The 25924-nt window shown below is 45.5% G+C and overlaps 2 protein-coding genes and 1 long non-coding RNA gene across 10 annotated transcripts in view; 2 read left to right on the top strand and 1 right to left on the bottom strand.

Moving 5' to 3' along the window:
* Positions 1–23114, top strand: part of LOC101102411 (neuroendocrine secretory protein 55) — a 42973-nt gene extending 19859 nt beyond the window's left edge. The window contains exon 2 of the mRNA XM_060396969.1: positions 728–23114. The gene's annotated coding sequence lies outside the window, so the exon portion shown is untranslated. The remainder of the gene's footprint in view (positions 1–727) is intronic.
* GNAS (GNAS complex locus) overlaps positions 1–25924 on the top strand; it is a 66920-nt gene that overhangs the window by 19859 nt on the left and 21137 nt on the right. The window lies entirely within an intron of this gene.
* LOC121816191 (uncharacterized) lies at positions 12379–25842 on the bottom strand. Its single transcript, XR_006055660.2, has 2 exons — positions 13892–25842; positions 12379–13248 (listed from the first exon to the last, which is right to left on the bottom strand). It is a non-coding gene; the product is annotated as an uncharacterized LOC121816191 (long non-coding RNA).

Below are 25924 nucleotides of genomic sequence, written 5' to 3'. Positions count from 1 at the left end.
GCAGAACTGTGACAACTGTGACCCTCTAATTCCCTCCCCATGAAGTGATTTTGGGAGACGTGTAGATTGCAAAGGCAAACTGTCCTCTACAGTTGATGTGACAGGGTCCCCACTAACAATGAAAAAAGTTAGTTGAGGAGGAAACTGCAAGCACTGGTCAGCCTAATTAACCCTCTCCAGCCTTGATGCCCCAACCCCCAACCCCCCCCCCCCACCCCCCCCAAGGAAGAGGAACTCAGACTCTGGCCCTGTTAATTCCAACCTCAACAGATTTCATTGAATTAGACTGAAAGAGTCTTTGTTCCATCAGATTCCTGTTCTGGCCCATGGTCATGCAGGGCATAAGATGGTAAAAGTCGGGCCGGGGTCTCTCCTTGGGATTCATCTAAAGGGTCAACTAGTCCAAGTGGCCTTTGTAAAACTGAGGAAGGCTAATGGGAAGCCCCAGATACAAACTGACCATTGGTGTAGGCCAAGGAGCCTCTGAAAAGGGAGGGGAGGGGTATTTCCAGAAGAATCAGAGAAGGATGTGTCCTTTTCCTTCATTGTCTAAAATGGGCACCAGATACTAAAAACTGAGAGGAGCCTTTAACTAAGGGCTGGGCACATATAAGTGTATGATACATGGCAGCCATTATTTTTAGTTGTCTTACTTGTCTTCCTGGAGTTTTCTCTCCTTGGTCCAAGTGAGGGTTTTTATTTGCTTGTTTGTCTCATATTTTCTTAGCTTGTGGGATCTTGGTTCCCCTACCGAGGATCGAATCCACACCCCCTGCACTGGCAACGCAGAGTCTTAACCACTGAACCGCCAGGAAAGTCACTGGTTGTCTTCTTTGTTTACGGTATTCCCTGTGAGACTTACAAATTCTAAAAATCCGAGGCACCCATCCTGTCTTTTCCTTCTCAACATTTCCGAATACACTCTTTATCCAGGTTTTATAAACAAGAGTCAACCCAAGCAGTAGACGGACACGTTGCCACATTTATGATGGTGTGGAGTCACTGTTAGGTGAGTGACAAGATGAGGTGGGAGCTTATTCTTCACCTGTCCTGAGAAAGCATTACCTACTCCCCTCTCAGATCCCTTGCTGCCGCCCCCCCTCCTCTTTATTAGCCCTTATCTATAAATCAAATCACTACTGTGGTTGAGCCCGGGGTCCTGAGCACTGATTGCTCTGTGCTTATTACACATGCCAAAAAAAAGATTGTCTCTAGTTTTCCTTCCGACAGCCAGATGGAGAAGAAGGCCAGCCACTGGGAATGGAAGATGAGAAGACCCTCCGAGAATGAGGTAGGGAACAACACCCAAAAATACCCACGTTTGACTTTTCCTGGTTGTTGATAACATGCTCAGCTGAGACATGAGACGCTCTGGTCTCTGACAAACAGCAAACCCTTGAGAGGCGCAGCCCCCTCCAATCAGAATTCCTGGAGTAGTTTCACCCAGGCAGCAACTGGGGGCTGTAACAGGGAAGGACATTCGGGGACTGATCTGTGACAGAGCAGGGAACTGAACAGTAAGGGAGCATGCGCTGCCATCCTGCCTTAGAGGAAGAATGCACTGCAGGGTAATTTGTTAAACCTCAGGAGAATTCTCAAGCCTTTTGACTCGTGGAGTTCTGCCCACAGAACCTGAACATAAGATCTTACTGAATGTTTCTTAATGATTCAAATTGGGGCGAGGAGGGAGGTATAAAGGCATAAATTGTTATCGGATCCCAGATTTATTATGAGTCAGTCAACGTTTCTGAAGTTGTCACACACACTTGGTGTGTAGGACAGAGTGAGTACCTTAAACTTCCCTTAATGAGTTGATAATGGGAAGGGAAATCTCGTACTCACTTTTGAAGGCGTGCCACAGACAAGCTTTCCCAACCTCCGTATCAGCACACAGCGCCAATTCTTTAAGGGAAAAAGAACTCGATTTATCCAGCTCTCACCTCTCCCCTACGATCAAAAGACCAGAGCACCTCACTTCTCTTTCCTCTCTGAGCAGTTTTGCCTTGCCTCAAACTGACTGCTAATTTGCAAATGACTGTGAAGATATAGATATAGATAGATAGATATGTATTTTTTTTTACAGGGAACCTTTATTCAGGTAAGTTTATAGCTGTGGGATTTTTAAAAAGAAACAGTAATTCCTGTGATGAGGCACACAGACTAAAAGCAGACACTGTAATGTAGTCCATGGCCAAGAGAGGCTGCTTGCCAGGGCTCTGCTGAAGGATCCAGAGCCAGGTCCTGCATCTCGGCAAGTCTCCATCCAGGCCCCACTGACCTGGGGGACCACAGGCCTGGGCCTCAGTTTCTTTAGCCATACAAGTAGCTAACTGGTCCATCTGAAAAAGAAAACAAACCAACCTGTTGAAATAGGGTGTGTCACTTATGAGGTACACAGCTACTGAAATTGCTGGGGCACAGGGACACTCCCTTTTAGTAGATGCTTCTTGTTTCTCTGTGGTTCCATAAGGTACCTCCTAAGTTTTATCGGCCTTTGTAGTTTCTGAAGTTATAGCAAGTGTCCATGTTAATTCTCAATCACTGTTCTCTGGATAGGTCTGAGAGGCCCACAGTCTACTCCATTAACTTATTCATAAAATCATATATGTCATTCAGGGGTCCTTCCACCCACTGCCCACCCCCAAATATGAATTATTTTTTTACTGACTGACTCTAGAAGGGCCAAGAGACGATGGGAGTGAGTTGGTATTTCAGGTGACCACTAGATGGTGAGGTGGTACAGGCAAAAGAAAGGTGTCACATCTGTAGTGACAGCGAGAGGGGAAGAGGAGAGCCAGCCAAGATAGAGGAGGGTCCCTCTTCCCTGCAGCCCCACCCCAGGACAAAGCCCAGGTTCTGATCAAAACCCCTTTGGTTGGTAAGGCCCTGGAGCTTTGGTCAAACCTCGTCTCTTATTCTTAAACTGTGACTTCTCCCTGCTGGCTCTCTGCTGGGATTTTAGCATTTTCAGGGGGCTCTGTATAACAGAGGGGTCCTTCATAGGCAGACCACTGACATGTTGCCATGGAGACCAACCTGTGCAATGTAGAATGTGTGGGAGCATCTCTAACCTCTGCCTACTAGATGCCAGTAACACACATACACACACACACACACATACACAAAAATATACACACAATACACATGCACACATATACAGACACACAAACGTACACACATACAAACATATACACAAACGTACACATATACAAACATGCACACACATGCATTCATATACACACAGACACAAATGTACACACACATACACACAATACACATGCACACAAACATACACAGATACACATACATGCATACACATATATACACAAACATATATGCATACACATACATACATATACACACAAACATACACACATTTACAGACATAGACACATACACACACACACACCCCACCCCACCCACCACCACCACATACACACAGTGTGACAACCAGAACTGCCTCCAGTCATTGCCAGGTGTCCCCTGGAAGCGGGGGAACAGAAATCACCCCCAGTTGAGAACCACTGCCCTCACATCAACATCAAATCCTAGGAAAGGCAGAGCTCATGCAGATCATAACCTGACCACTTTAAAAAGAAAACTATTATCTTCAGAGAAAAAGTTGCTAACTTCAGTTACTAGTAACCACTCAGAAATGTTAATTCCAGCCTTGGTGATCCTACATTCTCGGGTAGAACTGATTTCCAAATATCTCTGAGAAGAAGGTGACCTCCAGAAGTTCACTAGATGACCCTAAATGGAAGAGAAAAGGAAATTATTACAGGGAAGGAAATAATGAATCAGTCTAAGATTGCTGATTACGCAAGTCAGTCTGTATCTAATCAATAGCAGATCAGGGCGTAAATAGATTTTAACCCTTCAGTGATCTCATCTACCACTTAGGGGTTCTTTAGGGGCTTCTGTTTGAAGCAGGCAGGGGATGGGATTCTCCCTATCTGATGTGCATAAATTGATTCACTCTGCATCAGAGAGGAGTATGGTCAGGATAGTAACGACTGGTACTCAGATGACTGCTGGTCACATAACAGGTCTAGATGGCTGGGGCCTCACCTGCATGTGTCCCACACACACAAAAAAATCACACAAACAGAGCCTGTGATTGGTAATGTGTGCATTGCAGCCATAGGGTGTAGGCCCTGCTAGCTGGGTCATTGTAGTCCTAGCCCTATGGGGAACCAGCCCATTGCATGGGGGTGACCCCTAACCGTTAGGACTTGAGATTTCAAGGCAGGAAGTTGTAGAGGCAGGTAGGGGGCAGTGGAAGGAATGACTCTGAATGACTGTACTGATGAAGGTAAAATAAGATCTTTAAGAAATAAGACATACTTGTGCCAACAGAAGTGAGAACCCAAGGACGTTTCCTGTTCAAGAGTTGCACTTGGTTTTTGATAAGATGGTGGATACGCCCAGCCGTCCATACCCCCATTGCTAGGGCAGATTCTATAACCAATATCTTGGAATAATCATAACAAGACTAAGTAATTTAAAAATTTTTTTACAGATTATTTTTTTACTCAAGTATAGTGAATAAGTCATTTTATTTTTATTTTTATATATTTTTTTATCATTTTATTTTTAAATAGTGGTCTAGCACCCCCCAGCTTGCACCTAACCAGCCCCCTTCCCCGCCCAATTAACCCTTATGGAAGGAGACTTTTTGCTTCTTTATTAATATTTTGAGCCTAAAACACTTACATGTTTGCCCCCTTCTGGTCTTCCAATAGAGCTATTACAGATTCATTTGAGATTTATTAGTTTTTAAGAATTTTTTTTTCATTTTCCTTAGCGAACTTGGAATTTGGGGCCCTTAAGTTAACTGCAAAGTCTAGAAGGAAAAAAAAAACCCTACTCTCCATTCTACATACCTATGAGAACTTAGATTTTTGCTTTTACTATTAAGATTACTTTAGGATAAAGGGTGAAAACTGGTTGGTAGTTTAATAAATTATCTACTGGATATTAAAAAAAAAAAGGTTCCAAGTTTAGTTAAGCAAAGTGCCCTCTAACTAAGATCTGCTTATTGCAGAATCCTCGAAACTACCCAAGGCATGTTTTTTTTTTGCATGTTGATTTTGACTTTTTGCCTGGGACCAAGTGCAACATCTTTCCAAGGAAATGCTTAGAAGGCTCCAGGCAGAACCCAAAACAAATGCCAGACGTTAGGGGAAAAATTTTAAAAGTTGGATTGTCATAAAACTAATAGCTGTTTATAATTCCACACTTAGGTGATTTCATTTCTTCCTTTTTAGCTGCGAAAAGGGAAGCATATTAAGATCATTTTGTTTTGCAAACAAATGGCTTGTTTTAAGATGGACACTTGACTGAGGGTTCTCTTTTCCAGTTGGAGGGTTTCTCTCGGGATCTTTATCCTTGGGAGGTTTGGTCCGGGGTGGACTGGTTGTGTTCATCCTTTGCCATGCTCCCAAGTTACCCGGATTGCAGAGGGGGTGGGCACAGAAGCCCTGGCTTCTTCCCAGGATCATGGAAAGGGTGCACTGGGTGAACATTAGCCGGCTCTCATTTCCAGAACCTTGGTTGATTCCACTGCTCTATTCAAGGGTTCCATGAATTTGCCAAGTGATAGCCAGGAAAGGCCAAAACTTGATCCTTAAAATACCAACAAGGCTCCTCGTCCTGAAGGTTCTGCACGGTCAGGGGAGACGCTTAAACTTGGTGGGTGGCCCTAGAGAGAGCCAGGAGGTGCGGCTGTCAGTGTTCAGCTTTACGTAGAAAGAGGTAATGACCCAAGGGACAAAGCCAAATCCCTTGCAGACGTCTTATCCTGAGATTTAAGTTGACAGGTGGCACAGGTCTCGCTTTTTATTCTTTCTGACCCTAAAACCATGATTCCCCAGAGATAGGGTCTGACTTCCCATGTTAAGGCAGGCTCCAAGCTGGGCGCTGACCTTTCATTCTGCCAGGAAGAAAGGGTTGGGGAAAGGCCACCAGGACTGCTTCATTGGAGAAGGGTAGGGGGAGGGGGGAGCTGTCCTATTCTCCCCGGAGGTCTGCCCAGCTCAAACCTGGGGTCAGAAATCAGCCTCTTAAGAGATTCCCTCATTTTTTCTTTGCTTTCTCGTTTTCTCTTCCTTTCTTTTGAGATTAAAAAAAAAAAAATTCTTACTTTAGGGAGGTTTCTGAGCAAGCAATACCTTTTTTTTTCCCCTTTTTTTTTTAAGGAAAGGGGCCAGAACACCAACTATTTAGGGCTGGGAAGTGGAGACAATAAAATAATGCAAGGCTGTTCATATCTGGCTGGCAGATGGCGCTCGGCTTTTACAATTGAGAGCCTGGCTTTCCAGAATTCACAGGGAGCTTGCGCCCAAGACAGAATTCCGCAGCCCCCTCCCCTAATCCTCTTTCCCAGGGTCACAGTCCCCGCCCCTCAAGGCCCAGGGATCATTTTCTTTTTTTTTTAAAAGGTTTTCCAGTGGAACAATGGATCTCTAAGGACAGATACCCTTTTAACTAGTGGTTCTGTTAGACCATGGCCCATGCAAAAAAAACACTATCACAGTGACCTCTAACCTCCCAGCCCTTTTGCGTGCCCTCGGTCTTCCGGGAACCAGTTCTGAGACCTTGGGCAAATTGTTTATCTTCTGGGTCCCAGTTTTTCTCATCTGAAAAAAGGAGAGGACTGTCCTTTTCACTTTAAACTTCTCTAATTCTCTTCTTAAAAGTTTTAATAGGACAGGTATGCCAAATAACCATCCTGCCACACACACACACACACACACACACACACACACACACACACACACACACACACACACACACGCACACACGCACACACGCACACACGCACACACACGTCTTTCTTTTCTCTTAAAGCATCCTTTCCAAAATAGCAGCTTGTACAGGAAATATTAGGCCTGTCTCTTGCTCTTTGGCACCTAATTAATAATTTCTGGGTACCCGTCATTGGGAGAACCTCTGCAGGATGCACAAGAGGGTGGGATTCTTTCTCACCCCAATCCAGGGCTAGAAAAGAAATTCAGAGGTGTCAGAGGTCCTTTTGTCCATCAGAGAAACCCTGGGAGGTTCCTGGAGGAGTTAGCATTTGAGACAATATGGGAAGATCCTGGGAGATGAGGGCGTAGACTTTGGGGTAGATACTCAGTGCTGTCTTATAGAAAAGATACTGGCTGGGGGTGAATCCTTACAGTTTTTTCCATTCATGAGAAAATGGTTGGGGTTTTTGAGGGTCTCTGAGATTTCAGGGCTAGTTTTTCTTTTCTCCCATTTATGACCTTTCTCTGCCTCTCAGGGCTGCAAGCCTGTTGAGCTTTCATGGGCATTCTTACTAAGAAGAGTTTTTCCCAGCTAAGGACCTCCACCCTCCATCTCAGGCCCAACCCTGGACTTAAAGGAAGGTCACATCTGTCATGATGAGGCCAAGTCCAGTGGAGGGACAGTGAGATCCGATGGGGTCCGGGGCCAAGTTCCTTGGTTCCAAAGAGAACAGGGACCCCTTCCATTTCTCTTCTCCCCTCCCTACAGCAGCTGTAAAACCATGAGGTCATCTATTTGAGAAGGGCCACGTGAACTTCCTCCCATGCCAGGACCTACCAAATCCTGTCACAGGAGTTCATTCCTGTCCAACAAAACCTACCCTCCACTCACCATTCTTAAATACACCCTCTCCCCTTCCCCTTTATAACTGAAAAAATTAAATGAAACTGAATAAAATATCCTCTATGCCAACAGGTTTCTCTCAAACTCCTAATTTCCTGGGGTTCCTTTAAAGGTTTTCTTACTTTTTTCCTGCCCACACCTTCCAACCCATAGCCCTGAACTTTGAACAAGGCAGGTTAACAAAGCTCTCCCCCTTCCCCGGGGCTGGGTGTTGGGGGGGGGGGGGTTCCTCTGGATGTGGGGTCCCTGGGAAAGCAGGGCAGGGGGGTTGCCCTATTAAAGACACCTTTTCTGGGCCAGTAGAATTCTCCCCCACCAGAGGTCAGCAAAGAGCTCAGAATGACTGGGATGCCTACAGGAAGTGGGATCACTTAGAATTTTCTAGATGAAATGTAGCAAGCCCTACGGAAAAAAACCCCAGGTTTGGGGGAGTGGGTATCTCAAATTAGGGTTCCATCCTATTCTGGGCCCCTGGGAGTTTAGTTTTAACACCAGTGCTGCCATTCTGTACTTTAGGGAGACAGGGAGCTTAGGTCCATTCATTTGGTGGGTTTCTCTACCACTTTTCCCCCCCCTGGACAGCACACACATCTTTACCTTCTGGGGGGCCATGTCCTCTTAGAACCCAGTCTCCCACATCGGGCCGAACTGCCCACTTTTGCTGCCCACAGGACTGGGAATCCACACCCCACACTTTCCCTGACCCCTTTCTCTTTTTCTTCCAGAAGTTGTACTTATTGTTAAAATGACATTATAATATTACAGGAAATCCACCCCCCGCCCTGCCCTTATCCTGTCAGGGTTTTATATCTCCTTATCTCCTCCTGTTCTCTACCCAGACATATGGATGTTTCTAAAGAGGGTACTGATGGCGGTGCGCAAACAACTTCACCTTTAACTCACCCCCCCACCCAGCACTCACTGACTTCCTGAGCGCATTTCCCACATTCTCCATTGTGTCTTTTCAGGGTTCTTTTACTAGCTCAGCGCTTTCCCCTGGGGTGGGACAAGGGGGGAAGGAATCTGAATTCCTTTCTTTTCTGAACTTTTGTGAACTCAGAAGTGGAAAAACCAGCTCCCCTCCAAGCCAGTTCTTTCTTGAGGAAAGAGAGAGAAAGAAGGTACAAAGGAAAGAGAGAGAGATAGCAACATAGAGATGAAATTAAAAGTTAGAAAGAGGAGGGAAGAGGGGAGAGAGAAAGAGAAAGAAAGAAAAAGTGCTTTAGCTAAATGTATCTCTAGAGGGGAGCCATAGTCCCTGCCCTTTAGGAACTTACCCTCCATCTGGGAGGGAGAAGGAGGAGGAGAGGGATCTGGGTATAAGGAATGGAAGCTGTACCAGGTAGAGGATGGAGCGTTGTCAGTTCAGGCTGAATGGCCAGTGCAGCTGAGGGGCCAGGCTGCCCTTGACTGAAGGCCTGGGGTGCAGGCCCAGGAATCTGAAGGGGGAGTGGGGAACGACACAACACATCACTCGCTCCCCATTCCACCACCCTTCAGGACCCCACCCAGGAGGACAGGGACTGGGGGCTGGTCCTCAGTGCCAAGACCAGTGCCCCTCCCTCCCCTCCCCACCATCCCCTGAGCTGTGACCTCCACTCTTTCTACCACAGTTGGCCCTTTTCCACTTGCTAGAACATTATTCTCCTGACCCTAAGATGATTCCTCAATTTTTTTCCCCCTTAATTAGTAATGAGCCCCCTTCTGGCACAGCCTGATTTTCTGAGTGTTTTCACAAGCCTTACCCCACTGAGTGGTTTGATTTTTAAGAAATCTGGCGCCCGTTGGACCTTTTTGACCTTTAAAAAAAAAAGCTAATCTTTATGAGTTCTTTGATTTGATAGTTACTCAAAACAAAGCAAAGTAAATCTTCAAGTTGAAAGTGAACACCCTGTATATTACGTATACCTCTCAGACGTTGAGGAAATCCTCAGAAGTTTATAGGTTAGTGTCCTCCAGAACTTGGCTCCTGCCAGACCCAGTATAGGCATTGTGTGCTTTTTTTTTCCTTCCTTCCTCCCTTCCTTCCTTTCTTCCTTCCCCACACTTTTGAAAAACAAGTTTTATTCTCCTGGGTATGTTCATTAGAGACAGGGGACAATTCTGTTCCGTGAGGAAGGCGGAGGGGGCTTCTGCAAGAGGAGACAAGATTGATTGCTTTGAGCTGGGGGCCGGGGGGGGGGCCCTCAAGCAAGCACACCCAGATGCAAATCTCTCAGGCTATTAAAAAAACACACACACACACACAAAAGCTGATTTTAGCTTCCTGGCATTAGTGGGGAAAATATTCCGTCAGCTGCCTCTGTGTCCTGTGCTTGATTCATTAGCTCAAGCAAAAAAATAAAATAAAAATCTTGTCCTAAATTGTTGTAGTAGGACCCCATTCTCCCCAGTTTGGGCCTAAAGCAAAAAGCAACAACCAAAAAACGTAGTCCACAGAGGCAGAAGACTTTTGCTAGGTTGAACAGGATTCATTTGTTCTCAAGGTTTTAACTTCCCTCCACCAGGAAAAGTTCACCCTTTTCCCAAGCCCCCAAGTTAGAAACGTGTTACTAATTGATTGGAGCTAAATTTGCATTGCTTTGAAACCCAGCAGAATGGCCGATTAAGGGGCCAGAGGGGGGAGATGTAACTGCTAGCCTAATAGCCCAGAAAGCAGCCTCACCACCAATATGCTTATCGAATGCGCCTTCTATGACCTTTAAGAATCCTGGGTTGGAGGGGGGGCGCGGAACGCGAGAGAAAAGAACCCTTAGGGGGAAAAGGATCATCAGGGCTGGTCTTCAAAAAAAAAAAAAAAGAAAGAAAGAAAGAAAGAAAAAGAAAAGCTTGTTGGGAAATGTTTAATGGGAATTTAGCATAAAATGACACACCTAATTGAAGGAAATCATGGTTCCAAGTGAAAACAGTTGTCACGAATTAATTTTTGACTATTGGCAGATCTGAGGTTTACCTCATATGTAGACTGTATCCAACTTGGCAAAGAGCATGGAATACTGCCCAGTTCTCAGTGCAAATGCTCCCATTTTCTCTCACTGATAAGTCACTGCCGAATTGGGGGGTTAAATGAGATGTCAAAATGGCTGTGTTTCCTTTTTGCCTTTCTAGTAGCATCTCTTAAGTTGCAGTAGCCATGCGTGTGTCTGCCAGGCCTCTCAGAAGCGTGAAATCCTTGCTGGGTCGGTGAGTTTGCCTTCATTTGGGCATTTTTGTTTATTCATTCATTCACTCAATATACACTTAAAATGTGCCCTTCCCCATGGGGAAGACAAAGGTATAAGGCATTGCTGCTCTCTTTGGTCTTACAATCAAAACAATCCCAGGAAGTTAACCGTGAACCATTGCTGCTGGGTGATTAAATAGGAAATAGATATGGCAGGTAAGAAAAGATAGAAAGGTTGTCAAAAAACACAGATGTTGGTGGTCTTCCAACCCTTCCCCAACCTAGTTGAGCAAAGCAAATCAATGGTCACATAAAATGATTGTTGAGTCTTGATAATGAGACTGTAGAAAACCCAGAAGGAGCAAAACAGAAGTCCATGTGTAGATATTCCACAGGCACACAGTTCAGATTTCCACATCAGTCCAGGACTAAACAGTTATAGGTAAACAGCAGGGCTGGGACCTTCTCGAGGCCCGGTGTGGGTATCAGAGAAGCTACTGAACCAGGCCTTTCTTCAGGAGGTGTTGCTGGGGGTTTGCTGGGCGAACTGAGGAGTGGACTTGCTTTCAGAAGGGATTCCAGAGGCCTGACCCTGGGATGGTGAAGCTCCTTCTTCATCTAGCTCCTTTAGCCAGCTCCTTCTCTCTTCTCTGATTTTTCTGGAGCCTAAGCCTTTCAGGATCTTCTGGGACTGAAAATCCTCTTAGGGGATAGCCTTAAATTCTTCCACCTAAGCTTAGCATCTTCTGTTTATGTCTAGGATTTGTATTCTGAGGGGTGGGGTGAAAAAGCATTCACAGTTTGCATCCAGAGGTCCTGAGGTACTGTGGAGTGTTTTCATCTTAGCTTTGGTCCTCCATCTTAGCTTGGATCTTCCATCTTCTGGGATGCCCTCCATTTTGGTTTTAGTCAGTCCTCCATTTTAGGTCCTCAACTGCCCTCCATTTTTGCTCCAGTCCTCCATTTTAGATCCTGGCCTGCCCTCCATCCTAGTTTCTGTCCTCTATCTTAGCTTCTGGGCTCTGGGACTCTTTTTCCTATTTTCCTAATGGAAATAGAGATACTCACTATTCAGGTTAGTATAATTAACCCCCAGTCTTTGCGGAAAGAAAAGTGCAGAGTTAATTGCAAAATTTAATTTCCAGCTTTTCTCTCACAAATACTTTTGAGTCATCTCTTCAGAGCCTTGGAAGAGTTGTTTTATCTATAGGGCTCTTGTAATACTCAGCATAGGATATGCGGTTTTTATAGAAATACGTGTGTGTGTATACAGATAGGTAAATAGAGAATTCTTATTTTATATATAAGAGGAGGGAAGTGCTTTTGTGAAGGCGATTGAACTGAAGGAACTCCCCAGACAACAGGGACTGGTTTTATTTCAGGAGTCAAATTCAGATTTACAGAATTAATAAGTTTGGGCTTCTCCTTGTTTGTGACATTTTCATACTTTTCACCTGAGACGCACACTTCGAAATCAATGTGAATGAAAACCCATTTTCAGGGCATAATGTGAAGCTTGTTTACCAGCTCAGGGGGAAAAAAAAAATCAGTTTGCCAAGTCACTTTGAAAACGTCCTTTATTACAAGTGGCTGCCTCTGTAAATGAATTAGTAATGTGCAGTTACCTCCCCACCGCAGCCTGATGCTCTCTTGAATCCGGACCACTCTGCTACGATACCTTGAAAACGTTGTCCATCCTGAGAGAACTGATTGTTAAGAGATGGGGCCACCAAGGCACTGAGAACTGCAGTGAGCAAATGGTCCCATTGCTGGGACTCAGGGCCCCCTCAGCTGCAGAGTCCCCTTTCAAAGACATCTGGACAGCTGAGGCTGGGAAGAGTGGATTTTGCTTGCTCCCTGCTCAGGGATGAGCCTGTGGCAAATTGGAGAAGCGGGCTTCTGGCCACAGGCCTCCTTACCTCCCTGCAGGTGGTTGTGTTCTGTTCAGTTAATCCCATTAGCTGGCAAAGGCTTATGGGGCTACCCTTAAGGGACATTTGCATTTTAATAAAGAGCTCTCTGAGGCCAGAGAGCTGAAAGAGTCACGTTTTTAATAGAGAAATAGAATTCTAACAAGAGGCTGTGGAGGAAAGACTGGGGAGGGAACATTTGGGTAGTTGACACCCGAACGCTTCCCCCACCCCCAGCTCTGTGCACCCTCAAGCAGTGAATTCAGCAAATTGGCTCCCTGCCCCCACTGCCCCGTGACCCCAGGGCTTGCTTGCTCTCCAGGTACAGCTCAGCGGATGTAGGAGGGGGCCTCATCCGAGTGGCAGAGTCAGGTCCACATCGAAGCTTCAGGTGCCTGACTCATTCCGGCTCAGGCCGGTAATAACAAGCCCCATGTTTTTCTCCAACGTCCACTTCTCTGACACACAGAATAGTCAGGAAATAAAAGATTCGAGTACTATACAGCTGCTTTGCTTTCTCTAAAAAGAAAAAAAAAAAAAAAAGTCGGGGGTGGGGAGGGAGAAAGGAGCAGGGAGGCAGGAGACTAGGCCGGCAAATAATGATGCCGCAAAAACAAGCTTATTGCTGGTGTGTTACATAAACAGCCCCACCATCCTTTGCTGCAGCCCAGGGAAGAAGCAGTGCTGTAGTGACACTTGGGCTATTTCACACCTGAGCTTGGAGTTACTCAGAGGTGCATTAACAACTAATGATTCAATCGAGGGAGGCCTGGATTGCCATTTTGACTTGCCACATATTAGCATATCCTTCTAGAAACCCGGAACCTGCCAATTAAGCTCCCCAGTGAAACTCAGAAGGGGCCTTTCCAAGATGTCTGATATTTAGGAAGAGGAAATTAAGCTAATTGTGAAAGCACCTGACATGTTTCCTTAATATCTAGGTAGTTGAAGGCTAGGATTGAATATTATGAATTCCTCACATGATAAGTGTTTGCATATATGCCATGGCTTCCACACATGGTTTTCCAAAGGTGCAGCTCAGAAGTACTCAGGGCCCTGGCTTCCTTTGCCTTCTTTTTTTTTTTTTTCTTTTTAATCTCCTTTATTTCCTTTTTCTCCCCCCCCCCCCCCGCCCCTCCTTAAATGTTACTGCATTGCTCACCTGAAATGTCCTTTTCAGAAAGTTCTCTGATAGCTCACAGGCTGGTGACGTCTTCACAAAATGAGAGGAGCTGAGATTGCCAGAGAGGGCCCTGGGCACTGCAGTGGCTGTGACAGGCAGGAGTGTCACCGGCGGAGCTCTGCAGCCCTCGGCAGGCAGGAGGAGGGGGGCGCATTTCATTATGCGTGGAAGTTATAGCTTTATTTCAAACACAAACATGCAGGCCAGCAAGGATATTAAATATGCAGTCATGCTTTCCCTCTGAGCGAGGAAGGCGCTCGGATTTTATCTTCCTTCCAAGCAGCTTCCTTCTGCCCCTAAGATAAGTCAACAGGGAGAATCTACCTCCAAGTGTGGCTAAATTGCGACCCCCTGACAACGCCTGGGAGGGAGGGAGCCGGCATGATGGAGCCGAGGGCACCCTTGCTGATGGGGAAGATGGCCTCACAGCACCTTGGCTGCTGCCGCAGAGAGGCCGGCTCCAAAAACATCGATTTTTCTCCCCACTCTCCCAAGGTTAGGATTCTGCTTAGAACTCTCCGCTTCCTGCTAAAATTTCCATCACCAAAGGGCCTGATTTCAGGCAGAGAAAGGACCACTTTAGCAAATGAGAGGAGAGGAAAGCTGAGGGTCATTTCAACTGCGACAAAAATCAGCCATGCCATTTTCCCTGACAGCACTTTAATTATGATGAAAGAACAAGATGGTTTTTGGTGGTTGTTGTTGTTGTTTTTAAACCAAGGAGGCTGGGGCTCTGAAAGAGATATGAGGGGGGTGCCAAGCGGGCTGTCACTACACAGTGATGGATAAGCTGAAGGAGGGCGGGAAGCCCCCTGCCTGTGGTCCCGGGTCCCTGCCCCAGTTGTGCTGGTCAGGCCGGCTGTTTGTAGCCAGGGCCGAGCCTGGCCTGGGAGGAGCCCACAGGACAGGCTTTAGCCAGTGCCTCCTGAGTGCCGGCTTCTCCCTTGCCCTCTGTGGAATGAGCTGTGACTTTAACCTCGAGCTGGGGGTCTCGCTCGTGTTCTGCTCCGTTGGCTTTTAAAGTAGCTGAGGGGTTTTCAGTGGTCACACGTCTCATTGTTGAAAATGCTGGGTTGTTTATTTTTTTACAGTCAGGTTCTAGGGCCTGGGAGCTGCAGAGGAGGCCAGAGAGAACCCTGCAGGTCTGAGGGCTGAGGCCCAAGCTGTAGCAATGGGAAAAGAGGTGGAAAGCAGATGTTAATCAGTTTCTTTCAGCTCTGGCGAGAATCAGGGAAAAGGCCCATTTCCCCTTCCACCCACCCTGCCTTGACCTTCGACCTTGAGCTCTCAGGAACTCCTCCCCCAGCCCGACCCCCCCCAGCCCCTGAAGGTGGCCCTGGGATTCAGACTGGCAGTATTTAGAGAAAAAGAAAAGTGAATTCCAGACTCAATCCCAGCTGAAAAGAGCCTTAGCTCCTGGGCTTGGGAATGTGAGGAAGAGAGCAACATGGATCCAGACTGCCCACGGGGCCCAGGAATGGAGGGAGGTGGTGGGGCACTATTTCAGCCCCCTCCTCCGTTTTAGAACCTTTTCACGCCCTACAGACACCAGGTAGCGGGTGCTGGAGAGCCTCTAGGACGGAACTACACAAAGCAGGAGACGTGATGTGACCCTGACTTTGTGCCTCTGAATTACCCAATGTCTGTTACACATGCAGGCAGAGCACCCTGCAGGCTGCGGTAAACACCGAGGGGCGTAGTTTCCCCAGCCCTTGGGGGTGGGGCGCTCTACGCCAGCAGGTTCTTCCAAACAGTCCATGACTTTTCCAGGGTCCCTTCTGCCCCCCACTGAACCGTCAGGCTGGTACAGACCCTTCTGGTTGTGATGACAATTACCAGGCAGAGGGTAGTGAGGCAGCAGGGACTTAGGGCTCTATGGCAGGAGAATAATGGGCATTTCCCAGTGAAGCCACTGTATTTCTTGCACTTCGTTGAGAGACTTCACAAGCCAAGTGCAACACCCGCAGGATCTCATGGGAGGTGGCAGTGGTCTCAGGGTGCAGAGACGCCTCCTTTTTCTAGAACAACTGCAGTGTCCCCATCTGAGCCCCGCCAAAAGGCAGATTCTTTATCTAGATGCTCAGCGACTCTGCCTGCTGCAGAGATGGAGGAACCATGATCCTGCTGATTGCAATGGACCGGTTGAGAAAACACAAGAGAAAAACAAATCTTTTTCTCAGTCTTCTCTTTACTGCTTGGAAAACAATATTAGGGGCCGGCAGTTGGGTCTGCATGGAGAAAGATACAGGGGCAGCATCCTGACCTCCCTCTCTCTTGGGGGTCTGTAGGTATTTTAGAGGGATTTTAGTTTGGAGGGGGAAAAAAAACAGACAAATAAGATACAGAGTCTATGGGGTCCAAGCAGGTCACATTAGGAGATTGTACCTTTTCAGTGTCAGAGTAAGGATCATCTGAGAGGATTTGGGGTCTCTCTTGGAAATAAATAGGCACTTTGGAAAAGGAAAATATCCGGTTCTTTAAGAAACGAGGGTGATCAGTTAATGTCAGGCATCCGTGATCATAATCCTGTCTGAAGAACTGGTCTCGTTTTTCATGTCAGAATTAATATTGGTTGAGATTAGCTGGCTTCTTACTTTAGACCATTTGCATTTTACAGAGTTCTTAAAAGGGGGTGTCAAGCCACTTTCTGATGGCACCAAAGCCAAATAAATAGGACCATATTAAAAGGTTATATTGATAACCTTTTACAAAATCCTTTCTTTCTGCCTTGTCTTCTCTCTGGCAGACTGAGTCATTTAGCACAACCTGAAAACTTGGATTTTCCTTGCTCGAAAAATGTAACGCTTCCTACTATAATATGTTTTTTCTTGTCGCCCACAAACTTCCTCTTCTGGTGACCCTTCTGACTTTTTGTGTTCTTGACACTGAAGCATCCAATCAATTTGGTCAAAAGTCCAGTTGTGAAAAAGCATCTGGATGTTTTGTCCCCAGACAGCCAGTTTGTGGAATATTTGAGGATCAGCTCATCTGACCCCCTCCCCTGACATTCCTGCCCACCCATCCCCCGCCCCATCCCCGCCCGCCCGCCCACAAGTAGGCTTATTTTTAGGGATCAGAGGAGACAGACCTAGAAAGCCAGCCAGCTCTCTGAGGAATGAGGAACTAGAAGGGGCATGAATAAGACGTGAGACCCTCGTGCTTTCTCTGCAGTGGCCACCTGGAGTCTGCTGCAGAGGGGCAGAGGGTCACCAGTCTTTACAGGCAGGCACACAGAGGGCAGTCTTTGTGATTAGGCTCTTGGCAGCACCATTGTCAGGGTCAAGATTTATCTGGTGCCTGCGGCCACCTCAGCACGAAAAGGAGGCTGAAGCCACCTGCCCTCATTTTGTCTTAGATTACCACCAGCTAAGGGCAGCTAGTGAAAAATACAGACGAGGAGTATTGCTTTCATAGGAAAAAAAAAAAACTGGTCATGATTCAGTTTCTTGAAAAAGTGCCCCCCCCCATCCTTTATTCTCAGAGTCACTAAAACTAGGACTCGATCATCAGTCTCTTCTCTTTCTTTCTCATCTGGCTAGCTAATTCAGACTCTTTGGGCTTCAGTTTCTTTCAGTAGCCAGGCAGGTAGGGTAGGAAGGGGATGCTAGTGGGGGCAGAGGAAGGGGGAAGGGCTCCTTGGCACCCCTCCCTCCTGGACTTCAGTCTCAGGCAGAGTAGTTCTATTTGCAGACAGCTCAGCCAAAGCAGAGCATTGCTGTTACCCCCAGATGCTGTTTCCAATCGATCTTACTCATTTTCCCTCTGGGGTGCAGGCAGGGCAGAACCCAAATCTGCTCAGACTCCCCAAGCCACCCAGCCTTGATCTTTTATTTCTATTTTATAGTCACAGAACCTTGAAGATACTTTTTTCAGCAGTTTAACCACATACCGAGAATTTCAGGGGGGAAAAGGTCAAGAATTGATAACTTTCATTTATTAAGAGTTCATTAAGCAGACCTCTGAATTCTAATAATGACAAATCAGTGTCACATTGCTGGGAGGAAAAGACTGACAGCTGGGTGATTTCACAGAACTATCAGGCGTTGGGAGGAAGGTACAGCTAGGGTTCAATTACTATAAATTAGAGCGATTTTGTTTGTTTCCCTGGGGTTTTCCTGTTGCTAGTACCTTTTTTGGTGTGTTTGTAGTTTTACTGAAAACGCATATAGTTTTCTGCCACTGTCTCTTCTACTTTGGCATCCATTTTAGAAGTTAACTTTTTGTTGTAGAGTTCTATTCTTTAGTTTTCTTCTTTTTTACAAAGTTCCCTTCTCTGCCTTCTGTACCCTCAGTAAATCTAGAGGATATATAGTTATGCCACGGTGAGGAATACACATCTATTTAGCACATTTAAGAATGTGCAAGGCAAATGAAATATAAAGTTATCTTATATCTGAGATGAAAACATTAAGTGTCCTTGGGGATCACCTTAGTTAGTTCACAATTTGGGGTTCCCCCCCCCCGCCTTTTGCATTCAACTAACTTGTGGCAGATCACTGAAACATATTTAGGCTGATTACTGATTTTTATGCAAAACTATTTAAGAAATTCACTTTGAAGGCGGAGAAAGACTTTTGGTTCCCCTGCTCTGGAGCGCCCCCCTGAGGCCTGGGTTAATAATAACACCATGATAGGAATTTGCAGCTAACTAGTTAGGTCTTTGTGCCTAGGCTCTTGAGTAAACTCAAGAGAGTTGGTGATGAACACCAAGGCCTGGCGTGCTGCAGTCCATGGGGTAGCAAGGGGTTGGACACCACTGAGCGACTGAACTGAACTGAGTTAGGTCTTTCTAGACTTTAGGATGCTTTGAATGGTTATGAATAAACAGAGTATCCATTTAGCTTGAAGATTAGATGTCTTTGCATCCCAGCTAAGTTTTATATCAGCTTCCTCTGAAAGATTCTTTCACGAGCTTTTTGAAGCAGCTCCCAGGGAATCCAATTATGAAAGCATCCTGTACTCAGAAGGTAGAGGTTTGCCTTGTCAGAATAAGGGAGCAATAGCTTCAACCATCATCTTCATGAGAAGCTTCCTTATTGGAACCAGGCCCCAAAGTGGGATATTTGTCAACTTCTGGAGGTGGTTCTCTGTCCTTCAGCCACCTGGCACCATCTTGCCAAAAGATAGGGATCCCATACCTTTGTGGCTGGTGGCATAGACGAAAGAAAGCTTCATCTGGGCTCCTTCTTGACTTACCCAGCCTTCTTCTTGCCCTCTGCAAACCACTAGGACACAGTATAGGCATTTGCTCAGGCCAGACTTTTGACATTGCAGAGTTGCTCACTTCACACCAGAGCTTCCAAGGTTTAGTCTGGAGCCTTCACTGGCTTTCCTCAAAAATCAGCTGCCTTCATGAGTGACTGCTGATGTCTAACCCTTGGTCAGATTAAGGGACCTAGTGAAACCTTTGCCCTGCCACCCCACTCTCAAGGTGTTCATGTCTTCTATCGATGAAGGGCTAGTTTTCTATAGAGTTTTCATTTCTTGGTGTTAGGTCACTGCAACCCTGGGGTAAAAATAGGTGTAGTTAGTATGTTACAGATTAGACTCCGAATTTCCAGCTTTGTGGCACTTCCTCTAGTAATACCAATTTTGGTGACACATTTCCTAGAATCCCAGGCTTGCTTCATTTGCTAGAATCCTCCAAGGACAGATCTTGTTTGCTTTAAAACCTAGAAGGATTTCAAATCAGACTTTTCAGCTCCCACTTCCTCTTCCCCCTGTCTTCTGTCTTGATTTTCTTGTTTTCTATTCAGGGAGCAAGGGCCCCCATCCTCCCCCTCCCCAACCCAAGGCTGGCGTTTTTGTTGACGGCTGAGCACACGTGGCCTTCCATGGTCAAAGGCCCTTTCCTGGCTGGCTCCAGAGTTGTCGCCAACGAGTCGAGGGGGAAAACTTGAGTTAGGCCTCACAATTTCAGCCAAGCTGGGCATACATCGAGTACACCTGTCACTTGAACCGGTGTCCAAAATGCAGCCCTAAGGGTCACAGCTGTGGCATTATTTCAGCATGAGCAATTCAGTATTTAATGTTCCTTGGAAAAATAAATCATTCCAAGCGGCTACTGTTCACCTATTAACCCTTAGAGGATTTCATAGAAGGAGCATGGGGATGCCATCCATAATTTTCTTGGCCAGCAACATGCACTTCCCAGTTCTGTCTTTTAAAAGACCATTCCTTATATAATGGAGAACAGGGAGTTGGAAGAACAGCATTCTCTTGTTTTGTGGCAGGCGCAGCCTTCCAGGGTGAGACGTTAGACTTTCTTTTCCTCTCATTTATATTTTTACCTGCGTAGTACATAGCTTTCTACACACTGGCATTCCATTTCTTTCCTCTCTTCATGGTAGCTTATATTAGCCTGCTATCACTGGCAAGTCTTATTTTACAATTAAGCGCTGGGTGTGTGTGTGGGGTGGGGTGGAGGGCAGTTCATCATTAATCAGATCTTGGGATTTCATGTGAATGGCCCCCCAAAGCCACGAACATTTTAAATGTATCCTCCTTTCTGCAGTTAATCCACACAGTGCAAATCGTTTCGAAGGCTGAGTGGTCCCCCTTCTGAAAGAAATTGGCTATATTTAGTTTTTTAAGCAAGCCTGCTTTGTGTTCTTTGTAAAGTCAGCGACATTCTTTCAATTTTTTCGGTGTAATTAGCACAAAAGGAGCCGTAATATGAGAAGGTAGTAGAGACTTCAGCGACCAAGAAACAGGAATGTTCGAGAAAGCGGGCAGAGGCCGCCTTCCCAGTTCTGGGCGGCAGGCAGAGACCCTAGGACGTGGCTGTGGGCACAGCTGAGGTCTGTAGCTCGTGAAAACATCTCCTTTCCATCTGATCCCAGACTGATTGCAATGCCCGTTGTTTCAGCTGGCTAGTTCTCTCTTCCTCATAACTTCCAGAGGTCGGCAAAGACCTGAGGAGCCGCTGTAGCATCTGGGCTTCGCTGAGTTGAGTAGCTCCTGGCTCATCAGGCACAGGGCTGTGCACGCCGCCCAGTCCTCCATGGGCCGCCGGCAGAGGCGAGGGCACTCTCTGGGCAAATACTGAGTTGTGACCAAACAGAGGCTAAACGGAGATGGAGGGGGGAGGGGCGAAGCTGGGGCTTCTCTTGGAACCAAGCATTTGTGCCCCTCAAAATAAAAAACCAGGGAAGGAGGCGGAGCTAAACTATAATTACACATTTTTTTATTTCATTTTCAACATGTGTGGGCAAACACAGAAAGATGAAAATGTACCCACAGTTTTAGATAAATGTGTGACTAATTATGTCCCATTAATTGCTTAATTCTGGGTTTACCAACAACAGATGGAAGTGGGTTTGGTGGGGGGGGGGGTCGAAGGCAAGTAACACCCACAGCCCCATCAGAATCTTACTTGTCCCAAACTGAGGCTAGTAACTAATTGCAAGCCTGTTTGAAATCTACACTTGGTTGGTAGGTAAATGCAGTAAAAACACCAAGATGGTAAAAGCTGTATTTAGCAGTTATTTCCTTTATACACAAAACAGCATTTAATGAAAGGAAATTTATTACCTGATTCATCCAGAGTATTTAATGCTATAAACACTTAATTATATGGGGCTAAATTTGAAGAATTGAATGCAATGGGAAAAAAAAAAAACACCAAAATCTTTAAAATCAGAACAATTAAAGGATTTCTTTTTAGAAAGATATCTTATTAGGACTTTAGGGCTCTCTTGATTGCGCCAACTTGCTTTTTTTTTTTCTCTCCTGTTGGTACTTGTTTAATAAGATGTTGAATCAAAACGTCATTTAAATAAGACATCTTGTGAACAAAGACACAAGTGAGCTGACCCTGTACCTATTGTTAACCAGTCCTCCCTGCATTATTTTCCATCCTGGATGAATTCCTATCCTAAAGGCCAAATTAAAAGTTTGAAGCAACAGGCTTTCCCATTACCTAACAAAAGTTAGTTTGGTTTAGGAAAATTAACTCTTCTGCTATAGAGTGGTAACAGTTTGACATACCTCACCCCTCAATTAGGACCTCCAATAAGTGGGTCCATTGATCTGTGGTTGATGTTAGTAAGCCACTCATCCAAATCATCTACCTTGAATCTTTTCAGGGCTATCATGTGTATCATTATTAAGGTTTCAGTTTTTAAAAGGAACAGGGTAGACTCGACTTTATTGTGTCCCACTTTTCAAAGTGTTTGGTGACTTTGTTAAAGTCCACTTCTGGGAATGTCCTGAGAAAGGCACTAAGTAAGGGTCTTGGGAACTGGGCATCATAGAGACCAGGACTTTCCTCTCTTTGATGGTGTCCATCTATCAGAGTCAGGAAAGATCCATCAAGGCACAAAAGACCTAGTTTCCCTCATTTTGTGAACTGTGCTTTTAAGATGTTTGATTGGTATCCCAAAGCCACTGGCTCAAAAAATTGGGTCCAAACACATTGGCTAACATGCCTCCATATTTTGTTTTGATTAGAGTATATTCTAAGTTAAAAATAAATTATTTTAGAATTAATAGGAATCAAATTGGGTAATTTCATGTGGCCCTGTAGTTAGTTCCTTGATGTCAGCTTTTGAAAGGAAGTTTCACTAACTTGAACACCATGTTTAGTTTTGAATGCAAGTTTAGGGTTACCTTGTGGTTGTCACTGTTAACTAGTGAGTGTGACAAGGAAAAAAAGGCCCTTGGTAAGCAGTACATTAGATTTTTAAGAACTTTATGGGACTAAGTAATAGAACCTTCTCATCAGGGATTAACTAGGAAGGCTTCTTACAATACCTGCTTCATCATGTGCATAGAACAGGTGTCAAGTCACATTCATTTGCAACAACAAATTCAGTCATTCAGTTAAAGTGCAAAATGTGCTTCAAAGACAGAAATCACCAATGAAGTACTAAACATTATTATTAAAAACTTACAGCTAAGGTTTCTGTTTCAGTGGAAACCTATTTGTTTCCTAGGCTATTAAAATAATATCATAATTTTATTTTCTCTGGAACCTCACAATGACCCATCTAATGAAAGGCCAAGAAGAACACATGCTTGTCCAAAAACTTAATTACACCATTAAGTGTAAAAACGTTTTCAAGATTCTGAGCTATAGCAAGTATATTGCTTGTAAAAGCAGACGAGGCATTCTTTCTCAGACAGGAAGATGCAAAAGAGCCAAGGAACACATCCACCCATAAATATGAAGCTTAAAAGACCACTAAAAAAGAAAAACAAACCCCGACTTGCCAATCCATCCATTGTTGTAAAGTATGCTTTGCTGGAGGGAGCTGTTGATCGGTTAGCCGTGTGTATAGCATGGGAACCCCCCCTGTTTCACAAAATCACAGCACGAGGTGACCTAGTGTTTAGGTTACGGGTGTATTCTTATCCCCACTTGCTGGCTTTGGCAGGGAGCAGGTCACCTGAACCAGGCACTTTACACCCGGGACATTCTGGCCCTTTGCCCCTCTTCAGAGCTTGAAATTTCTATGACTTCCATCTTTCCCTGAGCCAAACAAGAGGCCCCTTCCACTGGAAAACTCTCCAGTCTGGACTGTTCCAAGAATTATGCTAATGGATTGCTCCACTCTCAAAGCATAAACCAGGCACTTAAAATGGTAACAACCTATTAAAATAAATCACTAATTCATATGAAAAGGTCACGCATGGTGGCCTCTGAACCTGAAAGCCTTTAAAAAAATTTTTTTTTAATTAAAACTTTTAAGGCCCTGGGTAGGTCAACTGCTAGACTGAAAACTGTAGACAGTATCAGCTCACCACGCCAATTAAGTAAAATCTCATCTTTCACTTTGTGTCGGGTGAAAACAGAAAGCCGAACGGACCACAAACGAGCTTGTGTTTCAGAGCTCTTAGTGGCCTTTGCTTACCTGTAAACCATTGATTCCACCTGCTGTCATATATTTACAAAGTAAATGCTTTATTTGTTCATCAGTGGTTGGTCATAATAAAATATAGGTGAAAGCTACACTAAAAAAAAGAAAAAAATGTTTTTCCAAGAATGTCCTGCCAGGTTAGAAGTTGAAATGGCTGAAGCCTGACCTTGCTTTATACGTTCTAGGACAATAGTCCTGATTGTACTTGCCTGGAATATGTGTCAGCATATGACATGGGACAGCTTCACTCCTTTCAAAGTTCAGGCGTCATATTTATCTAAAAGGAGGGAGATGGTAACCCAACTCAGGGATTTCCAAATAAGGAGACTCTTCATTATATTCTTTGTAGTAATGTGTAGCTACTGGCATAAGTATCAAGGTTGTATTGGTTACTATTTACCTTGTTCCTCTTAAATACAATGTATTTGCTCTTCACTACATTAGAAGCAGGAAAGGAAGATGCTTTGGAACAAATGGAGCTTAACAAAAATCTGGCCTGTTCCCCTTATAAGCCTTCACCAATTTTTAAAAATGACAATCGATCAATTAAATTCAAGCAAGAGGTTTTTATTTACTAGGTAAAGATAAAAAAACTCAATCTTTAGGTAGTCTCTAATCTAGCTGGTAAATGATTAAGTCATGGTTTCAGACAGCCTTACTGTGGAATTTATTTATGAGAACATTCTGGTCTATAGGGTGAATATTTTTATCCGTTTTTGTTTTGGTGGATGACAGTTCCTTTGAGGTTTCTGTCGACAGAAGGTGTATTTTTGTGTGGAAAGAGAGGACATATCCAGAGCGTGATCAGAACCTGGCTGATTTGGGAATGGGGGTGGAAGGGCAAACACAGCAACTTTTCTGCAGAGTCCGAGAATGTCTGGGCCCCGTGCTGTCAGGAGAGGTAGCAGATATAGATAGACCATGAGAGTCTGGAGTGAAGATTTCGCTTCCTGTTCTTAATTCCGAGTGTTCTCTGCTGACTTTGAATTGCCCTGCCATCTCTCAGGTTCATGAAGTGAGGCCTTGCAGAAGGGGGGTGGGGGTGGGGTGCAGAGGTGTACCTGGTGGGGTCAACAGCAAATAATGGGTGACACCTTCATCTGCCACACCTTTTCTTATTTTGAGTTGAGCAAACTGGGGGAAGGGGGGAATTTCATCAGTCCCGTTGAATGATTAACAGTGCCTTTCTATTTTCAAAGAAAAACTATAGGGACAATTTACTCAAGGCCTCTGACCCAACCAATCAATCACTCCACCCCCTAGGTATGTTAGCTGTGTTTCCATTTACAAATAGGCTGTTTTCCTCTCCTTTTATCCTCCAACTTTTATCCAAAGTTTTAATGACTGTTTCAAAGTGAAAGAAAGTTAAAGAACGGAGAGAGTAGTAGTGACTACTTGTGAATTTGAACCACCAAAGGCAGTTGCCAAGGTCTTAGACTGACGTCCTGGCTACTCTTGACTCACCTGGGCACCAGGTGGGCTGCTGGGACCAAACTTTTATTGAATGAATGAATGAACTGTACCCAAGCAGACACCCGCTTGACTTCAAACGACTCAACCAAGGTCCCAGGAAAAGCGAGCCACCGCCGAGCCGTTGAGGACTGACTCGGTGTCACTGCCCTTAACCCACCGCGCTCGGCCTGCTATATCCTTAAATGGGATAGTGCTGGGGTGGAGTGGGGGAAACACTTGAAAGTTTTTAAACAATTCTCAAACAAATTTGTGATCAATAAACTACTTTTCCATCTGTTCCAGAACACCCCCAGCCACCGCGGCCCACAGGCCCAGCCACGGATAACTGAGACACCCTGGCCCACCACCTTGCCAACCCGGGAGGACTCCAAGGGCGCCGACCCCGCGACCTGGCCACCCGCGCTCGGCTCTCGCGTCGCCGGCTTCACCTAGCGATGATGCTCGTTTCGCGCTCATATCACATCGCCTATCGCGCGCCGCGATTAATTAGTGCCGACACCTACCTCCGCGGGTGCGCGCCGCTGGGAGGGAGGGCTGGGTGGCCGGCCCCGCGCACGCTAACTGGGAAGCGGGAGGTAAGGAGGCGCGCCGCCGGGTGAGCGCCGCCGTCGCACACTTTGCACGCCGCCCAGGGCTACACCACTCACCGAAAATTGGGAGGCAGGTTTGGGAGGCGGGG

Source organism: Ovis aries, chromosome 13 (assembly GCF_016772045.2).
Source record: "Ovis aries strain OAR_USU_Benz2616 breed Rambouillet chromosome 13, ARS-UI_Ramb_v3.0, whole genome shotgun sequence".
In the NCBI taxonomy this organism is placed as follows: Eukaryota; Metazoa; Chordata; class Mammalia; order Artiodactyla; family Bovidae; genus Ovis; species Ovis aries.
The sequence above is the reverse complement of the archived record's forward strand: the minus strand, read 5'-3'. Positions and strand labels throughout refer to the sequence as shown.